The sequence below is a fragment of the Ranitomeya imitator genome, chromosome 3, assembly GCF_032444005.1.
Source record: "Ranitomeya imitator isolate aRanImi1 chromosome 3, aRanImi1.pri, whole genome shotgun sequence".
Taxonomy (NCBI): Eukaryota; Metazoa; Chordata; class Amphibia; order Anura; family Dendrobatidae; genus Ranitomeya; species Ranitomeya imitator.
The window spans coordinates 265,758,080-265,781,323 of NC_091284.1; positions in this window are offsets into that span (position 1 = coordinate 265,758,080).

The window sequence follows — 23,244 nt, forward strand, 5'->3', positions numbered from 1 at the left end:
ATGGCGGTCGGCGGGAATACCCCTTTGTAGCCCCTGTGACGCCGCAGACAGCAAGCCAATCACTGCAATGCCCTTCTCTAAGATGGTGGGGACTGAGACCTATGTCATCACGCTGCCCACACTCTGCGTCCACCTTCATTGGCTGAGAAATGGCGCTTTTCGCGTCATTGAAACGTGACTTTGGCGCGAAAGTCGCGTACCGCATGGCCGACCCCACACAGGGATCGGGTCGGGTTTCATGAAACCCGACTTTGCCAAAAGTCGGCGACTTATGAAAATGACCGATCCGTTTCGCTCAACCCTAGTGAAGACGTCTGGGTGTTGGTAGAGTGAGTTTACATTTTTACTCCAGCCTTTTTTGATTTTAGAAGGGCATGACATGCCTATATCTGTATCTCCTCCTCGTTTTAGTCATCCACCTCTTTTCGCATGACTATATGTAGTTGTGACTTTTCCATGTGTTTGTTGTGTCTTCTGAGCAGTTTGTCAGCTTTTGGATGCCTTTTAAGGGGTTTTCTATGTGTTTCCATGTGTTTGTATGTGTTTGTGTTTGCCTGCCATTGGTTTCAATGGGGTTCGACGGTGTTCGTCGAACGTTCGACGAACATTTCGTCGAACACGTCCCTGTTCGACGAACCGAACCCGAACACTAGGGAGGTGGATCAACACTACTAGCTACACAGTTTGATATCCACCACAGCCCCCAAACCAGTATAATATCCACTACAAGCTCCCATACATTAGGATGTCCACCACAGCTCCCCAATACAGTATGATGGCCCATACCGTATGATGGGTCCCACAGCCGCCATTACCATATGATAGTCCCCATTCACAGTATAGTGTCCCACAGCCTGCATACAGTATGATAGTATGTTGTCACCAATTGCCCTCCACACAGTATGGTCACCACAGCTCCAAATCCCCACACATTATGATACCCACCCCCATCCAACTCCTAATCCCAATAATATGTGAAAAAAATAAAAAACTTATACTCTTCCTGACGTATGTTTAATCTTCACAATGTAGTGAAGTCAGTGCACCACATGACATCTTCTGAAGGAGCAGAGAACTAGTGGCTCCATGTTTCATCACAGCGTTTATCAGTACTGGTGTTCCGAGGACACCAATACTATTGACAGTTCCATAATCAATGAGGCCCATCTCGCATATATGGCATGTATGTAAGTTAGAAAGTTTGCAATTCTAAGGCTACTTTCACACATCAGGTTTTTTGTTTCAGGCTAAATCCAGCTCTTTGGAGAAAAACCGGAACCGTAAAAAATAAAAACCGGAACCGGTATTTCCCCTATTGACTTGTATTAGCGCCGGATTGCACCGGATGGCCCAGCGTTCCTTCCGTTTTTTTGCCGGATCCGGTGAACAATCGATTCCGGCATCTGGAAAAAATGTCTACTGTAACGTTTTTTGTCTGTGGCAAAAAAGCCGGAAGGGCCGGATCTGGCCTTTCCGGCTTTTCGCTACAATGCATGTCTATGGACGCCGGATTGCACCGGATACAGAAAAAGGCGGATCCGGCAGCCTGATCCAGCTTTTTACACTGAGCATGCTCAGAAACTATGGGCCTGCCCCCAGGACACATATATAAAGCAATGCCATTGAGGCCCTCACTCATTTCCAGCCATACTGCCAGCCAGAGAGCCCACACCCTGCCAAGACTGAAGAACTGACAAAAGAGCCAGAGAGCGGAGCCAGCTATAAACCTGCCACAGAGCCCAGCCAGCCAAGCCTGGAGCGGAGCCTGCCACAGAGGCCATCCAGCTATAACCTGCCACAGAGCCAAGCCAGCTCTCCTGCTACAGAGCCCAGCCAGCCACAGGCCTGCCACAGAGGCCATCCAGCTATAACCTGCCACAGAGGCCATCCAGCTATAACCTGCCACAGAGCCAAGCCAGCTCTCCTGCTACAGAGCCCAGCCAGCTCTCCTGCTACAGAGCCCAGCCAGCTCTCCTGCCACAGAGCCCAGCCAGCTCTCCTGCCACAGAGCCCAGCCAGCTCTCCTGCTACAGAGCCTAGCCAGCCACGGGCCTGCCACAGAGGCCATCCAGCTATAACCTGCCACAGAGGCCATCCAGCTATAACCTGCCACAGAGGCCAGCCAGATATAACCTGCCACAGAGCCCAGTCAGCTTTCCTGCTACAGAGCCCAGCCAGCCAAGCTGTACCTGAGCAGCCATGTCTTCTTCTGGGAGCCCTCCCTCCCGTCGGCAGCGCACTGAGGTAAATATGTTTTTTAGATAATTTTGCTTTGTCACTCTCTCTCCCTCTCTCTCTTTTGTGTATGTATTTATGTATGTGTGTGTATGTATGTGTGTGTGTATGTGTGTGTGGGGGTATTTGTGTATGTATGTGTATATATTAATGTATTTTTCCGTTTTTCATCTTTGTAGGAAGCTGCTGAAGCTGCTGCCACAGTCCAAGAGGTGCTCCCCAAAGAAGAGGGAAGGGGTGGAGAAAGACCTGGAGCGGGATCACAATTGGTATGTTTCTTTCATGTATCGCGGAACCACAACCTCACACTACACACAACACATAACAACACAAGATACAGGTAAGAACACAACACATACAAACTGATAAATTCAGACATCACACAACACATAAAAAATTATCATTATAGATATCATATGGCACCCTACACATAAAAAGGCTACATACAAGCACATAATTGTTATGTTTTTTTCTCTTCTAGAGTTCGGACTCTGGTGCTCAATCCAGAGGTCCTCCCAGTGGCTCCCAGGGTCGTCGGCGTAAGAGTCTTGGCGGCCGTCATCGTGTAAGCATATAGGTTTTTTTTAATTTTAAGGTTTATTATTTATGTTGTTTACAATTTAGTTTTATTTTTTTTCCTTTTTTTAACAGGCTTCACAGTGTGCTCCTGATTCTGACGGTGAGGAGGTCGGCCTCGATATTGACCTCCTCGTCGATCTTGTCCGAGACAGGGAGCCGCTGTGGAAAATGGGTGACCGCCGCCATGCTGATATCATCGTGACTCTGGGAGCAAGTCTGCCAAGAGCTTATAGTGAAGTGGGAGGACCTCGATGTTTGGGCCCAGAATCAAGAACGTAAGTATACTCTGTTCAGTTTTCTTGATGCATTCTAAGTATTTTTTTCTAACCAATTTTTGTTTCTCCTTTTTTAAGAGGTGAGAGGATTGTCAAACAGTGGCGATTGATTAGGGATCGCTTTAAGAAGGAATTCAATAAAGAGATGTGGGCCCCGAGTGGATCTGGAGGACGCAGGAGCACATACAAGTGTGCCGAAGCCCTGTTGTTCCTCAGGTCAACGATCATGACACGACGGTAAATATTTCCCACCACATGTGATGATAACCAATGTTTTACATGTCTAACCCTCTTTTGCTCTTTCAGCTAGGGCCATGCAATTACAGTACATTAATTGTTTGTTTTTTCTCTTTTGTTCCACAGCACCGTCGGCAGCACTCGGGAGCCTGCAGCACAGTTGAATCCTTCTGGGGCAATCCCTCAAGAGGCCGCCACTGAGGGACACTTTGACAGTGCCGGCCCCTCTGCACCTTCCCACTCTGCACCTTCCCAGCCTTCCCACACATCGGATCCCTATGTCCCATCCGCGAGCGCTGGAGCATCCTGGCCAGTTCCATTGCATGTATCTGCTGATGAGGATATAGCGTTTCCTGTACCCAACCCCTCTGCTGCTGCCACCTCTAGTACACCTGTAGTATTGGGGCGCCATCGGCAGAGGCGTAAGGTACATAATTATGCGCCCGAGTTCTTACACCTGAACGCATCCTTCCAGAACTGTCTGAAAGTTTTGTCCGAGCAAATGGCTGCAGGTTTTAATTTAATATATAAAAGTATACTCGAGATGCATACACTTCTGTTAACGATGCGTTCAGAGGCAAGATAGTCACCGAACAACACTTTTTTCCAGTCGGTACTTGAGCAAATGGAGACGCTATCTACTTCTCAGCAGATGCAAGTAATGGAATCCTGCCAGTCGACTCTAGCACTCATTGCCTCAAAAGCAGAGACTATAGCCACCCATGCTGCAACTGCCCCCCTTCCTCCACTGTCCATCACTACAGCCACTACCATCCTCCTGACCCATCCCACCAACCTGCCCGTGCCCCATCCCACCAACCTCACCATCACCCACATCGTGCCCATGCCTCGTCCCACCAGCCACAACACTTCCAGCGTTCCCGTGCCCCTTCCCACCAGCCACACTACCAGCCTCCCACCCATGCCCCTTCCCACCAAAATGATGATCCCAACCCATACCATGTAGCATCTACTTCATCCGCGCCTCCTCTACCTGCCACCAGCCTCTATCACTTCCTTCCTAACCCTCTTCTCCACCCATCACTGCTTCTGCATCCCAATCCTCCCAAAACATCACCTACACCCCTCCATCCTACCAAATTCCTAACCCCAATCCCACTTTCCTGTCCACCCACTCAATTGCCTTCTCCACTCCTTAACCACTACCTATTGATCCCTCCCCACCACCAACACATTCCTCTCTCCACACTCCCACTGTCGAAGTGTCCCTATCCGAGTGCCCCTCCAGCACTATCTCCACCCCGACTTATTCCAATCTATAGTTTTGTGTGCTGCAAAATAAAATTTATTTTTGTGTTTCAAAATAAAAGTTTGTTTTTGTTATTTAAAAAAAAAAAATAACACTGTGTTCTTTACAGCTATTTTGTATTTATTCTTTATAAGGTATAGATAACACTTTGGTTAAACAAGGTTTATTGGTCAGAGGTAAAATACTTTGGGTACAACACAAACAGGTGCACAACTTGGGTAAAAGGTAAAACCAAACAGGTACACAACTTGGGTAAAAGGTAAAAACAAACAGGTACACAACTTGGGTAAAAGGTAAAACCAAACAGGTACACAACTTGGGTAAAAGGTCAAAACAAACAGGTACACAACTTGGGTACAAGGTAAAATACTTGTTACAAGGAAAAAGACAAACTCTCTCATCCTGCCAGTCTATTCTTCCTTCGGGTGAAATAAAATATTCTGCAAATTGATCCCGAATTCTGGAAACAGTGGCAGAACTTCTACACGTTTGGTTGCTATAATCAGCCAAGGTGGTTTGTTCAGACTGGTCCTCAATGGAAATTTGTTCCTTGGATAGCACATAATTGTGCAGGACAACACAAGCTTTCACAACCTCATCCACAGTGTCTGTCTTCAAGTTAATAGATTTCAGGAGAACTCTCCATTTGGCGGTTAAGATCCCAAACGCACACTCCACCATTCTCCTGCACGTGTGAGTCAGTAGTTGAAAATTCTTTTAGTATTGTTTAAACCACGGATGGAGTAGAGTTTCAAAAGATGTTATGAAAGCTGAAAGGCTTCATCCCCAACAAAAACAAAAGGCACTGGTGGCTCAGAGGTTTGAGGCAGTGGTCTAGGGGGGAATTGAAAGGTTTGTCCATACAACTGCCGCCCCATAGAAGACAGTTTGAAAACTTGTGAATCATTTGAGCGGCCATACGCCCCAATGTCCATCGCTACAAATCTGTAATCCGCATCGGCGATGGCCATCAGCACAATGGAAAAGTACTTTTTATAGTTGAAATACTCGGATCCAGAACCAGCCGGTTTCACGATATGGATATGTTTCCCATCCACCGCGCCCAAGCAATTGGGAAACTGACACACTTTCTGGAATCTGTCTGCTACTTCCAACCATGTCAGGAAATAATAGCCCAGATGAATACCATACCAGCAGATGATGTGGGGAACATGTCCACTCCAAACCCACCCCTGACATTGCAGATATATATTATTCTGGTACCTTTACCTGTATGCTCCTGCTTTGATATTATGTACTGGTATTATGATGGAGCATGCAGGAGTAATGTTGTGGCTTAAATTTCCCAGTATGCTGTATTCAGTTACTGGTGTGGGTTGCGTAGTCTGACTCCATGCAACATACATTGTGTTTGCAGTTTTTAAACCCATTACTACTTTGACACCTTGCATTGTTATATGTATATTTAATAAAGATATTTAATATTACATCTTGGATTTTATTGCACAATTTTTCTAGTGTTTTTTGCTTTTTAGCATTTGGTGTGTCTTGCACAATTCCATCGTCAGGCGTTAGTTATCTCTCACCTATATTCTTTATGACATCATGATTAGAGGGTGTGTATGTTTTTGCCTGCTTTGTTTTCCTTGTTTATACTTCCAACCATGTCTGCATTGTGGGATGTGGAATGAATTCATCCTGCAGAGAGTCCCACACTGCATGGCAAGTGTGCCTCACTATTCCAGATATGGTTGAAATTCCCAGTCTGAACTGGAAATGTAGTGAAGACAGGGATTCTCCAGTAGCTATGAATCTGTGAACAAAAGCAAGGCAGAAATTACTGCAAATTCAAAATATCAATCAATGAAAGTGCCCTACAAGAGTACATCCAAAAAGAATGCTTACCGAAGAGTGACCATCAGACGCTCAGCCGGTGTAATGGACAATCTGCAATATGTATCACTCCTTCTTATTAGATGTTCAATCTGCTCCACCAATACATCAAAGTTCTCCGCTTTCATCCGCACATAGCTGAAAAACTTCTCAGGGTCTCCTCGTAGCTCCATGTATAAAGTAGAAAAGACTCCCCACGTCATTCTCTGTGCCGTGATGGGGTGGAACCACAAACGGCGTCGGCGCAGATGCATGATCCGCTATCTCTCTCGCTCCTTCTCAAGAACAATTGTTTTCAATCGATTCGCCTCCACGATGAATCTTCGTAATAATGCTGTCCATCTTGATCTGTATCTTGCTCCTCTCAAACCTGTCACCGATGGCCTGTAGGAACACTGTATATATAGTTTTCAGGGGGCCAATCACATTTTTAGCCTGTCAGGGGGCGTTTTTAAAAACCGGATCCATCAAAAACCGGATGGAAAACCGGACGAAACGAATGACAACCAGAAGAGACGGATCCGGTTTTCTGCTGGATCCGATATCCGGTTTTCACAAAATAAGCCGGTACCGGAGCTGCAGTGTGACACTGGAACCGGCATGCGGCGAAAAACCTGATGTGTGAAAGTAGCCTAAGAGGCTACATAACACAGACAAGTTTTATATAGAAGTATAAATAATTAAAAGTTTCATTTAGAGCATGCAAAATTACACGACTTTATTAATTTACAGCATTTTGTGCTTATCTATGAAGGAAACACAAAGCCAATGTAGAAAGTGAAGAGTGATTCTCTTTCACCTATTAGGAAGGCTTTTCACACCTAGTATGTATAAGGGTGGCAGAGTCTACATCAGATGAAAGATGAGTAACCAATACTTGCTACATCCCTTTCAACTGAAAGAATAGCTAAAGGCCAAGAGCTTACAAATGACCTGTGGACATCTTCATTTAGACTAACAAGTGATGGAGTCATATGGCAAAGCAGAATAGAATGCTGATGACACCCAATTTTACTTTGAACCTTATTTAATGAGATGACGAACACAGAGAGGTATGTATCTCACTGACATATGTATGTTTTCACGAATATTTGAGCCCATGGATCCATTACATATCCATTTTGCAAGCCAGCGAGAAAATCTCGCTATACAGATGTCATACGGATGTCACACAGATGCTTACATGCGAGAAGATCGCATCCTCGCACTGCACACAGATGACATACGGATCACTGTTCAAGGAACATTCTGCGATTGTCGTCTGTGTAAAACGGACTGATTTTTTTTATAGGTTGCGTGTGACTTCAGCCTAAAGGAGATCCCCCAACATTAAAAATAATGGTATTTTACTTACTGATCAGAAGAGGTCTGATTGTCAGGACCTTGCAAAAGAACAGGGGCAGTAGCATTTTTTCCCCTCCACAGCATCACTGCCATCTATCTGCAGTGTAGGGAAGTGAAACACAGCCCTATGTATGTGAACGGAGCAGCTCCCTGTACACCAGTGCCACTTTGACAGTAAAAATGATAGATATTTGACCCCATAACTGAGCGTATTTACACTATTGTATAATAATTGGGAATATCCCTTTTAAAAAAAAAGTAATATCTGCAGATAATTTTACCTTTTTTTTCCCTATGGTTGGATTTTTTTTTTTTCAATTTTTGCAAGATTGTTTCCACCAATCTCTCCCATCGGGAAACAATGTACAGTCTGAGATATGACAACGTTGCAGTTTTTTACTTGGAACTAGAGGTGACTCCAGGTCACCAATAAGCAGCAACCTTAGAAGGAAGATAGACTTTGCAATGACTGTCCAATAAAACGGAAAATCTGATGGTTCAGAACCTGTCCAGTCCCTTTTAGGCTGCATTCAATTATATCTTCAGTTTTAAAGCTGAAGTCTTAAACAGGTAAAGTTTTACTTTTATTCTACTTTCACATACAGTACAGACCAAAAGTTTGGACACACCTTCTCATTTAAAGATTTTTCTGTATTTTCATGACAATGAAAAATGTACATTCACACTGAAGGTATCAAAACTATGAATTAACACATGTGTAATTATATACTTCACAAAAAATTGTGAAACAACAGAAACTATAACTTATATTCTGGGTTCTTCAAAGTTGCCACCTTTTGCTTTGATGACTGCTTTGCACATTCTTGGCATTCTCTTGATGAGTTTCAAGAGATAATCACTGGGAATGGTCTTCCAACAATCTTGAAGGAGTTCCCAGAGATGCTTAGCACTTGTTGGCCCTTTTGCCTTCACTCTGCGGTCCAGCTCACCCCAAACCATCTCGATTGGGTTCAGGTCTGGTGACTGTGGAGGCCAGGTCATCTGGCATAGCACCTCATCACTCTCCTTCTTGGTCAAATAGCCCTTACACAGCCTGGAGGAGTGTTTGGGGTCATTGTCCTGTTGAAAAATAAATTAAACTAAACGCAAACCGGATGGAATAGTATGTCCCTGCAAGATGCTGTGGTAGCCATGCCGGTTCAGTATGCCTTCAATTTTGAATAAATCCCCAATAGTGTCACCAGCAAAGCACCCCCACATCATCACAACTCCTCCTCCATTGTTCACGGTGGGAACCAGGCATGTATAGTCCATCCTTTCACCTTATCTGCGTCGCACAAAGACACAGTGGTTGGAATCAAAGATCTCAAATTTGGACTCATCAGACCAAAGCACAGATTTCCACTGGTCTAATGTCCATTCCTTGTGTTCTTTAGCCCAAACAAGTCTCTTCTGCTTGTTGCCTGTCCTTAGCAGTGGATTCCTAGCAGCTATTTTACCATGAAGGCCTGCTGCACAACGTCTCCTCTTAACAGTTGTTGTAGAGATGTGTCTGCTGCTAGAACTCTGTGTGGCATTGACCTGGTCTCTAATCTGAGCTGCTGTTAACCTGTGATTTCTGAGACTGGTGACTCGGATAAACTTATCCTCAGAAGCAGAGGTGACTCTTGGTCTTCCTTTCCTGGGGCGGTCCTCATATGAGCCAGTTTCTTTGTAGCGCTTGATGGTTTTTGCCACTGCACTTGGGGACACTTTCAAAGTTTGCCCAATTTTTCTGACTTAACTCAACTTCATTTCTTAAAGTAATGATGGCCACTCGTTTTTCTTTACTTAGCTAATTTTTCTTGCCATAATACAAAATCTAACAGTCTATTCAATAAGACTATCAGCTGTGTATACACCAGACTTCTGCACAACACAACCAATAGTCCCAACCCCATTTATAAGGAAAGAAATCCCACTTATTAAACCTGACAGGGCACACCTGTGAATTCAAAACAATTCCCGATTACTACCTCTTTAATCTCATCAAGAGAATGCCAAAAGTGTGCAAAGCAGTCATCAAAGCAAAAGGTGGCTACTTTGAAGAACCTAGAATATAAGACATAATTTCAGTTGTTTCATACATTTTTGTTAAGTATATAATTCCACATGTGTTAATTCATAGTTTTGATGCCTTCAGTGTGAATGTACGATTTTCATAGTCCTGAAAATACAGAAAAATCTTTAAATGAGAAGGTGTGTCCAACTTTTGGTCTGTACTGTATGTAGCAAATATTTCATATGTACCAGTCTGAAATCGGCTGGGCAAGGATTTCGGCAAGCTGGAAAGCCCCCCAAGGCAAATGTTAGGATTTGTTCCAGCTTTGTGGTACTGTGCTTTGGGGTAGTGTGGTGCCACCTGCAGGTCATTTTCATTATTGCAGGTTTATGAAAATTAATGTTTAAAATGTATTTTGTGATCACATTATGGATGTGTGGTTTGTTTGGCTATTTTCTTGCTGAAGGGGGCAAGTTTACCTTTCAAATGGTGTATCATTTGTGTGTATGGGTGCAGTATGAATGGAGATACAAAGGAATCACTGAAAAAGAGTGTTTTGAAATAATATCGAAGGATCAAAATAATTAAAGTTTGAAAATTATATGACTGAAGGATTTAGTTATGGCATTTTGAGTTCCACACAATTACTTTTAAACATTAAAAGAGTTACTGTCATTTTAATTTTTATTTCATAAATCAATAGTACACATGAAAATAAGCAACTTTATCATTTATCTTTACGGAGAGAGCCTCTTTCTCTGCCAAAATTGATCAGTCATTATCAAAATTTTCAACTCAGAGGTAAAATCTGTATTCAGTGAAGAGACTTTCCCATTACTGAAATAGGAGATGTGAGTTACTACTGATAAGATTCTATGTAGATGGGAGGAGGGAGGAGTTAGAGGCATAGCTCCTCCCTCCTCCTCCCCCTCCTTTAACCCAATGTTCCTGATTCTCAGAAACAAAATACCTAAGATAAGTTTCTAGACTGTGGTTAACGCCTTCAGTTTGCCCAATAGACTGAAAATGAACAACAGATGGATCCCCAACTGAGCGCAAAACACTCTCCAAAATTTAGAAATAAATTGCGCCCTCGGTCAGAAATAGTATTGGTGGAAAACCCTTGAAATTTCGCAATCTCTTTGATGAAAATTTGCGCAATGACCTTGGTGTTGGGTAAAGCGGATAGCGCAATGAAATGGGACATCTTACTGAACCTGGCCACTACCACCAAAATAACTGCATTAGCAGCAGACACAGGTAAATCAGTAATGAAATCTACGGATATATGAGTACAAGGTCTACTGGAAATTGCCAATGGTTGAAGAGACCTAGACGGACGAGTATTAGGAGTCTTAGAATGCACACACACTACAACTACTACATACTCCCAAACATCCTGATGCAACCCAGACCATCAAAACGCTGGGTAAGGAGATTCGTGGTGGCTTTACTACCTTGGTGTTCGGCCAAGACCAAATCATGATATTCACTTATCACTTTAACATGGAAATTCACAGGTACAGATGGTTTACCTAAACACAGCAGGGGCGTCCTGAGCCTCTACAACCTCTTTCTCAAGGTCAGAACTTATAACAGCAATAACCACCACAGCCTATACAGTACATTGCAAAAAGTTAAATCTGATGAAGAACAAAGAACACCTTGCCTGTCCAGGCATCAGACGCTTAGCTGATTCTAAATATAAAAGATTTTTATGATCTGTGAGTACCATGACCAGATGAACTGCCCCTTCCAGAAAATGACACCTCTCTTAAAAAGCCCATTTAATTGCCAAGAATTCCCTGCTACCAATGTCATAGTTTTTCTCAGCGGACAATAGTTAATTATAAAAATATGCACACAGACGCCATTTACTAGGAGATGCACCCTGCGATAATACAGCCCCCACTTCAGACACATCAACTTCTACAATAAATAGCTGATTGACATCAGGATGTATAAGGATTGGCGCATTTGCGAAACTTTTCGACAAAAGAAGGGGAAGGGAAAGGAGAAATGTGAATTACAATTATACTTTATTGATATATTGATATAAAATTAAATTAAATACCCATTCACCCACTAAGGGTGTATACTGGATCTTAGTGCGTGACTGATAAACACCACTAAGATCCACTAGATCCCGATCAGATTTGGACCCAAATTTATAGGTTGGACCTTGGTCCCACAAGGGAAACACTAATTAAATAATATAACAGCACATGATTATACCACACTAACACAACGTTAAACCGCATGAATCATTATCACAATGTCTATTACTCGTTAATTATATGGCTTGTTGTAGTTCATACCCATCTGGTATATCAGGATTATTGCATCCTGCCTTTACCATGATGTACACCAGTGTTTCCAAAACTCCAGTCCTCACGGACCCCAACAGGTCATGCTTTATATGCCCCATATAATGCTGCACAGATGCTTATTATGGCCCCATAAGATGCCCCATGGAGATATTTACCCCATATAATGCTCCACAAATGCTGCACATGGCCCCATAAGATGCTCCATAGACACATTTGCCCCGTATAATGCTCCACAAATGCTGATTAAGGCCCCCATAAGATGCTCCATAGAGATATTTGCCCCATATAATGCTGCACAAATGCTGATTATGGCCCCATAAGATGCTCCATAGAGATATTTGCCCCATATAATGCTGCACAAATGCTGATTATGGCCCCATAAGATGCTCCATAGACACATTTCACAGTATAATGCTCCACAAATGCTGATTATGGCCCCATAAGATGCTCCATAGAGATATTTGCCCCATATAATGCTGCACAAATGCTGATTATGGCCCCATAAGATGCTCCATAGACACATTTGCCCTGTATAATGCTCCACAAATGCTGCACATGGCCCCATAAGATGCTCCATAGACACATTTGCCCTGTATAATGCTCCACAAATGCTGATTAAGGCCCCATAAGATGCTCCATAGAGATATTTGCCCCTTATAATGCTCCACAAATGCCGATAATGGCCCCATAAGATGCTCCATAGAGAAATTTGCCCCATATAATGCTGCACATGGCCCCATAAGATGCTCCATACACACACATTTGCCCCATATAATGCTCCACAAATGCTGATTATGGTCCCATAAGATTCTCCATATACTATTATGCCCCATATGCTGTTGCTGCGATTAAAGAAAAAAAAATGCACGCCCCTACTGGCATAATCATGCTATATAAAGATACTAGTCCAGTATATATATATATGTATGTATATATATATATATATATATATATATATATACACAGTATATATGTATATATATGTATATATACTAGATGGTGGCCCGATTCTATCGCATCGGGCATTCTAGAATATGCATGCCCACGTAGTATATTGCCCAGCCACGTAGTATATTGCCCAGCCACGTAGTATATTGCCCAGCCACGTAGTATATTGCCCGGTCATGTAGTATATTGCCCAGCCACGTAGTAGTATATTGCACAGCCCATGTAGTATATTGCCCAGCCACGTAGTATATTGCCCAGTGACGTAGTATATTGCCCAGGCACGCAGTATATTGCCCAGTGACATAGTATATTGCCCAGCCACGTAGTATATTGCCCAGTCATGTAGTATATTGCCCAGCCACATAGTATATTGCCCAGCCACGTAGTAGTATATTGCACAGCCCACGTAGTATATTGCCCAGCCATGTAGTATATTGCCCAGTGACGTAGTATATTGCCCAGGCACGTAGTATATTACCCAGTTACATAGTATATTGCCCAGTCATGTAGTATATTGCCCAGCCACATAGTATATTGCCCAGCCACGTAGTAGTATATTGCACAGCCCACGTAGTATATTGCCCAGCCACGTAGTATATTGCCCAGTGACGTAGTATATTGCCCAGGCATGTAGTATATTGCCCAGTTACGTAGTATATTGCCCAGTGACGTAGTATATTGCCCAGCCACGTAGTATATTGCCCAGTCACGTAGTATATTGCCCAGTCAAGTAGTATATTGCCCAGTGATGTAGTATATTGCCCAGTGACGTAGCATACAGCACAGAGCCACGTAGTATATTGCACAGCGACATAGTATACAGCACAGAGCCACATAGTATATTGCACAGCAACGTAGTATACAGCACAGAGCCACGTCGTATATTGCCCAGCCACGTAGTATATTGGCCAGTCACGTAGTATATTGCCCAGCTACGTAGTATTTTGCCCAGCCACGTATGTCACAGGTTAACAAATAAAAAATAAACATATACTCACCTTGCGAGGGTCCCTTGTAGTTCGGTCACATTACCGTGACGTCATGGCAGGTCCTTTTCACGCAGGCGCAGGACCTGTGATGACGTAGCGGTCACATGACCATGATGTCATGGCAGGTCCTTCTCGCGCAGGCGCGCAGGACCTTTGATGACGTAGCGGTCACATGACCATGATGTCATGGCAGGTCCTTCTCGCGCAGGCGCGCAGGACCTGTGATGACGTCGCGGTCACATGACCTTGACGTCATGGCAGGTCCTTCTCGCGCAGGCGCGCAGGACCTGTGATGGCGTCGCGGTCACATGACCGTGACGTCACGGCAGGTTCTTCTCCCATACCATCCTTGGCACAGGAACCTGCCGCTTGCATGGAGCGGTCACCGGAGCATCGCGAAAGGTGAGTATATAATGATTTTTTATTTTTTTAATTATTTTTAATATTAGATGTTTTTACTATTGACGCTGCATAGGCAGCATCAATAGTAAAAACTTGCTCACACAGCGTTAATAGCGGCGGTAATGGAGTGAGTTACCCACGGCATAACGTGGTCTGTTACCGCTGGCATTAACCCTGTGTGAGCGGTGACTGCAGGAATTATGGAGCGGGTGCCGGGTGCTGACTGAAGGGGAGGGACTAATCGGACTGTGGCCATCGCTGATTGGTCGCTGCAGCCATGACAGGCAGCTGGCGAGGCCAATCAGTGACTTGGATTCCATGACAGACAGCGGCCGCGACCAATGAATATCCGTGACAGACAGAAGGACAGACAGAAATACGGAAGTGACCCTTAGACAATTATATAGTAGATATATATACATATATACTGTATATATATATATACACACCGTATATACTCGAGTATAAGCCGACCCGAGGATAAGCCGAGACTCCTAATTTTGCCACAAAAAACTGGGAAAACTTAATGACTCGGGTATAAGCCTAGGGTGGGAAATGCAGCAGCTACCGGTAAATGTCAAAAATAAAAATAAGTACCAATAAAAGTAAAATTAATTGAGACATCAGTAGGTTAAGTGTTTTTGAATATCCATATTGAATCAGGAGTCCCATATAATGCTCCATACAGTTTATGATGGGCCCCATAAGATGCTCCATATTAAAATATGCCCCATATAATGCTGCACAAATGCTGATTATGGCCCCATAAGATGCTCCATAGGGATATTTGCCCATATAATGCTGCACAAATGCTGATTATGGCCCCATAAGATGCTCCATAGAGATATTTGCCCCATATAATGCTGCACATGGCCCCATAAGATGCTCCATAGACACATTTGCCCCGTATAATGCTCCACAAATGCTGCACATGGCCCCATTAGATGCTCCATAGACACATTTGCCCTGTATAATGCTCCACAAATGCTGATTATGGCCCCATAAGATGCTCCGTAGAGATATTTGCCCCGTATAATGCTCCACAAATGCTGCACATGACCCCATAAGATGCTCCATAGACACATTTGCCCCGAAAAATGCTCCATAAATGCTGCACATGGCCCCATAAGATGCTCCATAGACACATTTGCCTTGTATAATGCTCCACAAATGCTGCATATGGCCCCATAAGATGCTCCATAGACACATTTGCGCTATATAATGCTCCACAAATGCTGATTATGGCCCCATAAGATGCTCCATATAGATATTTGCCCCATATAATGCTGCACAAATGCTGACTATGGCCCCATTGGAGTAACTAGGTATAAAAGTAATTTAACTAACGTTATCTACTGACTCTGCCTTTTATTGTCTTTTGTCGGGCTACCGTGACATCCCCGTCGAGGGAACTGAAGGACCCGGTACCGAGTACTTCACTGCTCTTACGTGGGGGCGATCCATATTTGTATACTATTTAATGTTCTTGGTGTTACTTTTTGGCTTATATATTTAGTATTGTCTTTAATAATAAAATTACTTTTATACCTAGTTACTCCGGTGCCTCCTTTCCTTATGATCTTTTGGAGTGGGTATTTGCTTTTCTTTTATATGGGGAATTATTTCTTATCCCTATTTTCATGACATTTAAAATGTCTCTGAGGTTATGTTATTTATTGATTATGGCCCCATAAGATGCTCCATAGACACATTTGCCCCGTATAATGCTGCTCAAATGCTGCACATGGCCCCATAAGATGCTCCATAGACACCTTTGCTCTGTATAATGCTCCACAAATGCTGATTATGGCCCCGTAAGATGCTCCATAGAGAAATTTGCCCCATATAATGCTGCACATGGCCCCATAAGATGCTCCATAGATACATTTGCCCCATATAATGCTCCACAAATGCTGATTATGGCCCCATAAGATGCTCTATAGACTATTATGCCCCATATACTGTTGCTGCAATAAAAAAAAAAAAAATACACGGCCCTAGTGGCATAATCATGCTATATAAAGATACTAGTCCAGCATATATATGTATGTATATATATATATATATATATATATATATATATATATATACAGTACAGACCAAAAGTTTGGACACACCTTCTCACTCAAAGATTTTTCTGTATTTTCATGACTATAAAAATTGTACATTCACACTAAAGGCATCAAAACTATGAATTGACACGTGGAATTATATACTTAGCAAAAAAATTTGAAACAACTGAAATTATATCTTATATTCTAGGTTCTTCAAAGTAGCCATCTTTTGCTTTGATGACTGCTTTGCACACTCTTGGCATACTCTTGATGAGCTTCAAGAGGTAGTCACTGGGAGTGGTTTTCACTTCACAGGTGTGCCCTGTCAGGTTTAATAGGTGGGATTTCTTGCCTTATAAATGGGGTTGGGACCATCAGTTGTGTTGTGCAGAAGTCTGGTGGATACACAGTTGATAGTCCAACTAAATAGACTGTTAGAATTTGTATTATGGCAAGAAAAAAGCAGCTAAGTAAAGAAAAACGAGTGGCCATCATTACTTTAAGAAATGAAGGTCAGTCAGTCCGAAAAATTGGGAAAACTTTTAAAGTGTCCCCAAGTGCAGTGGCAAAAACCATCAAGCGCTACAAAGAAACTGGCTCACATGAGGACTGCCCCAGGAAAGGAAGACTAAGAGTCACCTCTGCTTCTGAGGATAAGTTTATCCGAGTCACCAGCCTCAGAAATCGCAGGTTAACAGCAGCTCAGATTAGAGACCAGGTCAATGCCACACAGAGTTCTAGCAGAAGACACATCTCTACAACAACTGTTAAGAGGAGACTTTGTGCAGCAGGCCTTCATGGTAAAATAGCTGATAGGAAACCACTGCTAAGGACAGGCAACAAGCAGAAGAGACTTGTTTGGGCTAAAGAACACAAGGAATGGACATTAGACCAGTGGAAATCTGTGCTTTGGTCTGATGAGTCCAAATTTGAGATCTTTGGTTCCAACCACCATGTCTTTGTGCGACGCAGAAAAGGTGAACAGATGGACTCTACATGCCTGATTCCCACCTTGAAGCATGGAGGAGGAGGTGTGATGGTGTGGGGGTGCTTTGCTGGTGACACTGTTGGGGATTTATTCAAAATTGAAGGCATACTGAACCAACATGGCTACCACAGCATCTTGCAGCGGCATGCTATTCCATCCGGTTTGCGTTTAGTTGGATCGGCATTTATTTTTCAACAGGACAATGACCTCAAACACACCTCAAGGCTGTGTGACAGCTATTTTACCAAGAAGGAGAGTGATGGGGTGATGCGCCAGATGACATGGCCTCCACAGTCACCAGACCTGAACCCAATCGAGATGGTTTGGGGTGAGCTGGACCGCAGAGTGAAGGCAAAAGGGCCAACAAGTGCTAAGCATCTCTGGGAACTCCTTCAAGATTGTTGGAAGACCATTCCCGGTGACTACCTCTTGAAGCTCATCAAGAGAATGCCAAGAGTGTGCAAAGCAGTCATCAAAGCAAAAGGTGGCTACTTTGAAGATCCTAGAATATAAGACATAATTTAATTTGTCTCACACTTTTTTGTTAAGTATATAATTCCACATGTGTTAATTCATAGTTGTGATGCCTTCAGTGTGAATGTACAATTCTCATAGTCATGAAAATACAGAAAAATCTTTAAATGAGAAGATGTGTCCAAACTTTTGATCTGTACTATCTATCTATCTATCTATCTATCTATCTATCTATATATATATATTGTATATACTCGAGTATAAGCCGACCTGAGTATAAGCCGAGACTCCTAATTTTGCCACAAAAAACTGGGAAAACTTAATGACTTGAGTATAAGCCTAGGGCGGGAAATGCAGCAGCTACCGGTAAATGTCAAAAATAAAAATAAGTACCAATAAAAGTAAAATTAATTGAGACATCAGTAGGTTAAGTGTTTTTGAATATCCATATTGAATCAGGAGTCCCATATAATGCTCCATACAGTTTATGATGGGCCCCATAAGATGCTCCATATTAAAATATGCCCCATATAATGCTGCACAAATGCTGATTATGGCCTTCATAAGATGCTCCATAGAGAAATTTGCCCATTATAATGCTGCACATGGCCCCATAAAATGCTCCATAGACACATTTTCCTTGTATAATGCTCCACAAATGCTGCACATGGCCCCATAAGATGCTCCATAGACACATTTACCCAGTATAATGCTCCACAAATGTTGCACATGGCCCCATAAGATGCTCCATAGACACATTTGCCCCATATAATGCTGCACATGGCCCCATAAGATTCTCCATAGACACATTTGCCCCATATAATGCTCCACAAATGCTGATTATGGCCCCATAAGATGCTCCATAGACTATTATGCCCCATAGGCTATTGCTGCGATTAAAAAAAAAAATCACATACCTCTAGTCGTTCAGGCCCCCGGCACTTGCTATAGTCACCTGTCCCCCGATCCACCGCTTGGCGCTGCTGTGTCTTTCGCATCTGCACTGATGTTCAGGCAGAGGGTGGCACGCAATCTAATCGCGTTATCGTGCCCTCTGACCTGAGCGTCACTGCAGAGGACGTGGAAGACACAGCGGCGCCGACGGTGGAACGGGGGCCAGGTGAATATTGCGCAACTTCTTCCAGCGTTGAGCGGTCACATGGTACCGCTCATTACAGTAATGAATATGCGTCTCCACCCCTATGGGAGTGGAGTCGGGTCCATATTCATTACTGTAATGAGCAGTACCATGTGACCGCTCAACGCTGGACGAAGTTGTCAGCGCCCAGAGAACCAGGGACGGCAGGGACCACGCCAGGAGCAGGTGAGTATGATGAGACAGCTGCAGCTCCCCCTCCCCTGCCGACCCCTGAGAATGACTGAAATTCTCGGCTTATACTCGAGTATATATACGGTATACATTTTAGAGATTGTTTAGGATATCATACTGTATGGGCGCCTATGGTGATCATCATACTGTGTAGGGGACAGTATGAGAAGTGGTTACAGTTTGAAGAGGACAGCGTGGTGGGTATTATGAGGGCATAGTGTAAAAAGGGGCACAGAATGGATATGGAGATGTGACAGCATGAAATGGAGGCACAATATGGAGCGTGGTTAGCATGGTGGGAGGACAGTGTGGAGATATAGAAAGTATAATGGAAAATTAGGGAGGGGACAGCCCTGGTATAGGCCGTGGTTCATAATGGCGGATGGTGTGGCGGATATAGCTGATAATGGGTTAGGGTTAGGACTAGGAGGCCACACAACACCAGAATCATGATCACTACATGAATACAGCTCCAGAACAATCATGACTACATAAATATGTCACCAGAACCAGAATTCATCATTAAAACCACCATCAGTTTCGTGTAAGCTGTATTTGTCGAATGACGGATGCAAAAACCATCAGACGTATCCCTTATTTATAACAGGAGTCTGTTTATTTTCCATTAGGGTATTTGCCAAAAGCAGGACACCTTAATTAAAACCAAACTACCTAGATTATAGTTATTCTTTATTAGTTTCCATTACTATCCTTTTCTTCTATTTTTAATATATAGGATGTCAGGGATGAATATCGCTATTTCTCCCCTTGTATTGTGTAAATGGTCAGCAAAAAATGATTAATTCTGTATCTAACTGTGAAATTGAACTCCCTATTAAGTCACATCCCTAAATGGGTGGATGAAAGGCGATCCCAGCAGTTAAATAGGAAAGGGTTCTTTACAGTTGGAGCAGTCAGACTGTGGAATGCCCGACTGGACGATTTCCTTGATACACATAAGATTGAGGGTTATGGTTAAAATAGTGACGAAATGTACAATTGGTGGTGAAAGGTTGAACTTGATGGACCCAGGTTTTTTTCAACCTATGTAACTACGTGTCACAACTTTTTTTTTACTTTTGATAACTTGTTTTGTGAAAAAGGTCACAATTCTAAAGTTAGGGTTGGGGCTAAAGTTAGGGTTAGGGTTGGGATTATGGTTAGTGTTGGGATTAGGGTTCAGATTGAAATTAGGGTTAGAATTAGGGTTTGTGCTAGAATTAGGGTTATGGTTGGGATTAGGGTTAGGGGTGTGTTAGGGTTAGGTTTGTGGTTAGGGTTATGGTTAGTGTTGGGATTAGGTTTAGGGGTGTGTTGGGGTTAGGGGTGTGGTTAGGATTATGGTTAGGGTTGGGATTAGGGTTAGGGGTGTTTTGGGGTTAGGGTTGGAGTTAGAATTAGGGGGTTCCACTGTTTAGGCACATCAGGGGCTCTCCAAATGCGACATGGTGTCTGATCTCAATTCCAGACAATTTTGCATTGAAAAGTCAAAAGGCGCTCCTTCCCTTCTCAGCTTTGCCATGTGGTTTACCCCCACATATGGGGTATCAGCATACTCAGGACAAATTGCAGAACAACGTTTGGGGTCCAATTTCTCCTTTTATCCTTTGGAAAATAAAAAAAGTCGGGACAAAAGGATAATTTTTGTCAAAAAATATTTTTTATTTTTACGGCTCTACATTATAAAACTTCTGTGAAGCACTTGGTGGATGAAAGTGCCCACCACACATCTAGATAAGTTTCCTAGGGGGTCAACTTTACAAAATGGTGTCACTTGTGGGGGGTTTCCACTGTTTAGGCACATCAGGGGATCTCAATTGCAGTCAATTTTAAATTGAAAGTCAAACGGCGCTCCTTCCTTTCCGAGCTCTGCCATGCACCCAAACAGTGGTTTACCTGCATATATGGGGTATCAGTATACTCAGGACAAATTGTACAACTTTTGGGGTCCAATTTCTCCTGTTACTCTTGGTAGAATAAAACAAATTGGATCTGAAGTCATTTTTTTGTGAACAAAAGAAAAGTTAAATGTTCATTTTTTTTAAAAAAAATTCCAAAATTCCTGTGAAGCACCTAAAAGGTTAATAAACTTCTTGAATGTGGTTTTGAGTACCTTGAGGGGTGCAGTTTTTTAGAATGGTGTCACTTTTGGGCATTTTTTTTGTCATATAGGCCCCTGAAAGTCACTTTAAGTGTGAGGTGGCCCCTAAAAAAAAATGGCTTTGCAAATTTTGTTGTAAAAATGAGAACTCACTGGTCAACTTTTAACCCTTACAACTTCCTAACAAAAAAAATTATGTTTCCAAAATTGTGCTGATATACAGCAGACATGTGGGAAATGTTATTCATTAACTATTTTGTGTGACACATCTCTCTGATTTAAGGACATAAAAACTAAGGCCGGCGTCACACTTGCGAGTTTTACGGACGTAAGAGCGCAGAATCTACGTCCGTAAAACTCGCAAAAAATACGGCACAATTATTCTCTATGCCCCTGCTCCTATTTGCCGTATTTTACTGATCAGTATTATACGGCTTTCTACGGCCGTACAAAATCGCAGCATGCTGCGTTTGTCACCGTACTGCGCAAGAAATACGCCAATGAAAGTCTATGGAAGCGTGAAAAATACGGATTACACACGGACAAGCAGTGTGACTTGCGAGAAATACGCAGCGCTGTTAGAGAGAAAAGCCGGTAATTCAGTGCGGTGTACAGTAAAATCACACTGACAGCTTACAGTAGAATAGGTAGAATAAATGTGTACACATAGAATAGGTATATATATATATATATATATATATGTCATTAGACACATATATGTATATATATTAATATTTATTCCAGCGCTAGACAGCTTGAAAGCCGGTAATTCAATTACCGGCTTTTTCCTTCTCCTTCCTAAAACCCGACATGATTTGAGACATGGTTTACATACAGTAAACCATGTCTTCTCTCCATTTTTTTTGCAGATTCCACACTACTAATGTCAGTAGTGTGTATCTGCAAAATTTGGCCGTTCTAGCTCTTAAAATAAAGGGTTAAATGGCGGAAAAAATTGGCGTGGGCTCCCGCGCAATTTTCTCCGCCAGAGTAGTAAAGCCAGTGACTGAGGGCAGATATTAATAGCCTGGAGAGGGTCCACGGTTATTGGCCCCCCCTGGCTAAAAATATCTGCCCCCAGCCACCCCAGAAAAGGCACATCTGGAAGATGCGCCTATTCTGGCACTTGGCCACTCTCTTCCCATTCCCGTGTAGCGGTGGGATATGGGGTAATGAAGGGTTAATGCCACCTTGCTATTGTAAGGTGACATTAAGCCTAATTAATAATGGAGAGGCGTCAATTATGACACCTATCCATTATTAATCCAATACTAGTAAAGGGTTAAATAAAACACAAACACATTTTTTAAAATTATTTTAATGAAATAAAAACAATGGTTGTTGCAGTATTTTATTCAACGCCCAATCCAGTCACTGAAGACCCTCGTTCTGTGAGTAAAAAAACATAATAAACCAACAATATACTTACCCTCCGCAGATCTGTAACGTCCAACGATGTAAATCCTTCTGAAGGGGTTAAAACATTTTGCAGCAAGGAGCTGTGCTAATGCACGCTGCTCCTCGCTGCAAAACCCCAGGGAATGAGGCTAAAAATAGATCAATGATCTATATTTAGCTTCATTTGCGGTGAGGCGCCCTCTGCTGGCTGTTCATAGATCGTGGGAAATTACCTAGAAAGCTCCCTGGCTTTTTGCAGCGAGGAGCAGCGTGCATTAGCACAGCTCCTTGCTGCAAAATGTTTTAACCCCTTCAGAAGGATTTACATCGTTGGACGTTACAGATCTGCGGAGGGTAAGTATATTGTTGGTTTATTATGTTTTTTTACTCACAGAACGAGGGTCTTCAGTGACTGGATTGGGCCTTGAATACAA